Below are 5,181 nucleotides of genomic sequence, written 5' to 3'. Positions count from 1 at the left end.
GTATAATTTATATTTTGTGGAAATGAGACCCTTTTCTAATAAAATTCTTCTGTCCTTCATTCTGTTCATATAATTTTGCTGTAAATCATCCTGTAGGAATTTTTTCCCCCTAAATATTCATCTCAGGGAGAACCTATTTAAATAAGCCCTCTTAGCAAGATCTTTCAGAATTAAAATTACACCACAAGCGATACTTCATCCAATATATTTCCTCCTATGAAATTTTCTTATGCCTAAAATAATATTTTTGTTGAATTACATTATGTTAGAATTGTTGATTTGAGGTGACTTTGATAGTAAGGAAACACTGTGTTAAAAAGAGCAACAAATTATTTTAGCCTTTTTAATTGCACCTTCTCTGAGTCTGTACTATTGCAGCTCCCTTCTTCTCTCCATCTACATATATAGTGAGAAAAACCTAAGGGCATTATTCTCAGCTTCACCACAAAGCAAGAATAAGAAGCAAGAAAAATTGCTGCCGGATATACTAGGTTTCCTTGTTTTCTGGTAAACTAGAACATTATGCGCTTTCATACTCATCTGAAGCTAATTTTACTCTACTGTCTGGTAGTCATTAGAATAAAATCTTTTATTTTATTCCTGATAGGAATATAGTAAGTAATTGGATTTCTTAGGATGTAAGGTATAATAAGGAGAGTAGATAGACGTGTGAGGCATTCATACACACACACACACACACACACACACACACACACACACGCACGCACACACAGGCACACACGATACGTTAAAGTCCAGGACCTAGGCAAGGTCTCCTGCTGGGAGGTTGTCCCTTGAGGATATTACAGGAAGTTTCTATGGGTCAGACAAACTGACTCTGCAGAGCCCAGAAGAGGTTTTGATGGGGGTAATTAGCAAATCTCTTGCTTTGGTACATTAAGTGCTTAACATTTCACATTTAATTCATCTATTTCTATATATGCTCTATATGGTAGGTAGAGCAGGCTTTATCACCCCCATTTTCCATATGGAAGCTGAGGTTTAGTCAGGTTAAGTGACTTCCCAAGACCACACAGCTCTTAGTATGGTTTTCTTATTTATTTACCTGTTTATTTCTTTACCTATAGTTGATTTACAGAAAATACGGAACGTTGCACGAATTTGCGTGTCATCCTTGTACGGGACCATGCTGATCTTCTCTGTGTCGTTCCAATTTTAGTATACGTACTGCCGAAGCAAGCGCCTTAGTACTGTTTTCTGATGCAGAGTCCAGGATTCCACCAGTGTGCTTGTGTCAACTCACCTGTTCGTCCTTCTGGGCTCTGTGGGGACCTCAGCACCAAGCGAGAGATGAGTCAGGGGCTCAGATTAAATGTATACATTTGTTTGCTGTGGGATCTGTGTGAGAAGCAGTAGTGCACACAGCCTTCACAGTCCTTGCAAACACTGGGCACTTGATAAACCCTCTCTGTATGACTGGAGCATCATAGGCTGTAGCATAAATAAGTTCGGGAACAGAAATCACTGCCCTTATAGTCTGTGACTTCCAAAAACATTTAGTTCCCTAGAGAAGAGCGTGGACTAGAGAGCAGCTGCAGTCCTTCAGTACAGTTCACAGATATTTATTGCATACCAATACTAATTACAAAACATGGTATTTATTTGGTACTTACTCTTACTTGGACACTTCTAAATATCTGTACATGAATAAACTCAGTCCTCACAACGATGCTATTGCTATTATTACTATTCAGTAATAGTACTTACAGCTATTATTATCTTTCCCACTTAGTAGGTAAGGGAATTAAAGCACAGAGAGGTTAATTACTTGCTCAAAGTCTTATAACCAGGATACAATGGAACCAAAATCTGAACCCAGCCAGCACTTGGGCTATGCTGTGCTGTCTCTCTGGATCTTAGGAGCTGTGCTAAGTAATGAAGAGACCAAACTCAACAAGGTTTCTTTCTCAGTAAATTCAGAGTCTATGTGGGAGACAGACATAGGCGAAGTGCAGTGCTGTGTGACAATTGCCACAGGACAAGTACAGACAAGGCACAGTTAACACACAACACCTAGCACGCCTACCATTCCCAGGGCTCTCAGGGAGGTATTCCTGGATGCAGTGAGGTTTCCACTGAGTCAAGAAGGACAAGTGAAGGTTTGTCAGTCCTTAGCACCTGAGGGAGCTGATCTGGAGTACCAGGTATAGCTTCAAAGAAGCACAGAGGCAAGAAATGACACAGTTCATTCAGAGTTTCTGCAATTTTGAGGGACTGTGGTACAGAATGCCAGGCAGTGATAAGCAGAAACAGAAGCTGAAAAAGTAGGCAGGGGCCAGGTCGTGCTGGGCTTTGTAGACCGTGCACAGCAGGTTGGATTTCATCATGGAGACCATGAGGCGCCATGGAAGGTGGTTAAGTAAGAGAGTCACATGAGATTTGTGTTTTAGGAAGAGACTCCAGAACAGCTTCAGAGGACAGTTTGGAGGTGGCAGTTGAGATGAATGGCAGTCAGACTAGCTGTGCAACTTGTTATGAAAAATGATGGGGACTTTGTAAACTAGGGCAATGGTGGTGAGAATTTAAGTGAGAGAGAGAACTCTGGACTTTCATACCTGCTATTCCTAGGGCTAATCCTATTAATATCATTAGTTTCCTTTACTATCTTGCCCAAGTTGGCCAAGTTATTCATCTGCCTTGGAGGAGAGTGTTACAGAAAGATAACACATCAATTTGGTTACTTTCTGCTCCAAATAAGAAAAATCCAAGTGGAAATGGTTTAAAGAATGAGGAAAATGTATTATTTCATATAGGAAGTTTTGAGTTAGGGCACGTTTAAGTTTGGTTAATTCAGCAGCTCAATGACAACAGCAAGGAATCATTTTTTTCCCATTTATCTGCTCCGCCTTCTCAGTGTCACCAGTCTCCCCTATGTCTAGGTATCCTCATGGTCTCAAAATGGCTGCCACAGTCCTAGGAATCGATATCAGCAAACAGATTAGGGAGGAGTTCAGCCTCCCCTGACACGCACAGACGCATGCTACAAAATCAGGGTTCTTGTTGCAAGGAAGAAGGAAGGAAGCATTTGAAGAGACAACTAACAGTGCCTGCTGAGAATGCAAAGAGAAAGATAACGTTCAGCTTCTTGCGTTGAAAGAATAGGATTGTGCAGCAAGAATCAAGCCTTGTGTTCCACATTATTTGAACAAATTATCTGAATTTTTTCATCGGTTCTTTTAGTGTGCCAATAGAAAGGTTTAGCGGGTCTGGTCATAGTTTCAGGTAAAGGAAGTGTAGACCAGACAAGGATGAGGGGAAGACAGTCTTTTCTGATCCCAGGAGATGGTGAAGGAGAGAGAGAAGGCAGGTGAGACGGGAGATGTCATCCTGCTTTCCCTTCTTGGCGCTGGTTGGGGAAGCGGCAGTGGCGTGCGGTGTGGAGGCGTCGGGGCACAGGCTGTGGAGGGCAGTGAGAGGGGGAGGCCCGCGCTCCACCCCACCATTTGGAATTCTGAGAGGAGCCTGCTCTGTGCAGGGCCTCGTGAGGAGAGGGGAGCAGTGTGGTCAGACAGAGCAAGGTCTCCCTGGTGCTCCTGAGGTTTTTCTCAGTTCAACACTATAGAAGCTGAGTTGATGCACAGTCGGCCAGTCTTGGGAACAGCACTGCAGGCAACTCTTCACAAGCCAGGGGACTGGATAGCGGACATGGTGGAGACCCAGAGTTTCCCAGGGGCCGGAAGAATAAAGCACAAGTTCGCCATCTGTAGGACGCCCGGCCGGCAGCAGGAGTCTGGACCCAGCAGGGTGTGCAGTGCCAGCCAGGGCACACCGAGGACTCTGTGTCTGCCAGCGCCAGGCTCTGACCTCCTCCACTGCTGAGAGGCCACATACCCCTTCCTCTTCATCGGTGGAGGTGGTTTTGGGGAGATAAGCAAGGGAAGCGGCAGCATATCTGAGAGTCTGAACTGACCAAGATGAAGTGTGAGTTGACACTGCAACCCTCCCGCACTGTGTGCAGCATGGAGAGAGCCCTGGGGCAGTCAGGGGCTTCATAACAGGCTTTCTTCTTTTCTGAGGTCTTGGTTCCTCTAATGTAGTATGACATGTGAGATGAAAGCAAAAGTTTACAACAAATCTGCTTAGCAAAAGAGGAGAAAAATGTTTAACAAACCTATATCATACTTTCCTAATAAGAATATTTTGATTATTCCTATTTGTAAGAAAAGAAGACAACACAGCATTTTAACTTAACAAAAAGTAGTGTTTGTGCTAAGGAAGTGCTTACTAGGAAGTATTTTTTGAGATAGGTCTAATTCTTTAATTGCCATTAATGTGTACCCAATTAAAAGGAGGCACTAACAGCTACAGTGAGTATAAATGAAGGAAATCAAGGTGGTGAAGAATCTGGAAACCCCGGGGAGTTTCACCTACAGAAGATAAGACAGTGGTGAAAAAAACTACTGGCTACTAATATATAAAGGGTTATGTTGATAAAATCAGGTAATCAACATAAATTTGCTATAGGCTGTAAAGTGTTTTGGAGATGTTAGCTTTTTCTATCTTATTTTATTTTCTGTAGTTCCAGATGACAGAAGTAGACCCAATGGGTCAGAAGTATAAGGAAGTAGATTGCATCTCCATATGTAAAATTTTAAGCTGTCTGACAGAGGAATGTGCTACCGTAAAAATGGAAACTGAAAAGTATTCGGGGACAGGATGGATTTGTATCTAAGGCCACTTTAAGGCTCTAAGTCTCTGCTGGTCTAGGAAACGATTTCTTACCTTTCTTAGTTCATTTATGGGTCTTTCCTCCCTGAAATTAATGAGGCGAAACAATTTACCCCAGAACGTGTGTTTGGTACGTGGTGGGTTTTTGCACCTATGAGGATAGGTGAACACAGTTGCTTGTTATTCAGGGGGCGGGCCTTGGGCCAGCAGCTGCAGCACTGCCTGGGAGCAGGTTAGAAACACAGAACCCTGGCCCACCCTGGGAAGCCCGAGGCCAAGTCTGCGTGCGCACGAAGGTGGGAGAAGCGCTGAGCTGGATACGTGGGGACCTCCCGGAACCAAACTCCCAGAGCACAGTAGCGCTTAGACCTGGGAGACCCCAGAGCTCTCAGAACCAAAGAAGCTTCAGCTCAGACTCCTGCCGGCCCTTCCACCCTTCCGTCAGGGCAAGTAACCCAAACCTCAGAGACAATCCAGGGGTGTTATTTCGGG

The 5,181-nt window shown here is 43.9% G+C and overlaps 1 non-coding gene across 1 annotated transcript; it reads right to left on the bottom strand.

The window, feature by feature from the left end:
* Nucleotides 1–1,098: 1,098 nt before the first annotated feature.
* On the bottom strand, nt 1,099–1,204 carry LOC132413988 (U6 spliceosomal RNA). Its single transcript, XR_009516869.1, has one exon. It is a non-coding gene; the product is annotated as a U6 spliceosomal RNA (small nuclear RNA).
* Between the last annotated feature and the right edge of the window lie 3,977 nt (nt 1,205–5,181).

This window comes from Delphinus delphis, chromosome 18 (genome assembly GCF_949987515.2).
Source record: "Delphinus delphis chromosome 18, mDelDel1.2, whole genome shotgun sequence".
NCBI lineage: Eukaryota > Metazoa > Chordata > Mammalia > Artiodactyla > Delphinidae > Delphinus > Delphinus delphis.
The sequence above is the reverse complement of the archived record's forward strand: the minus strand, read 5'-3'. Positions and strand labels throughout refer to the sequence as shown.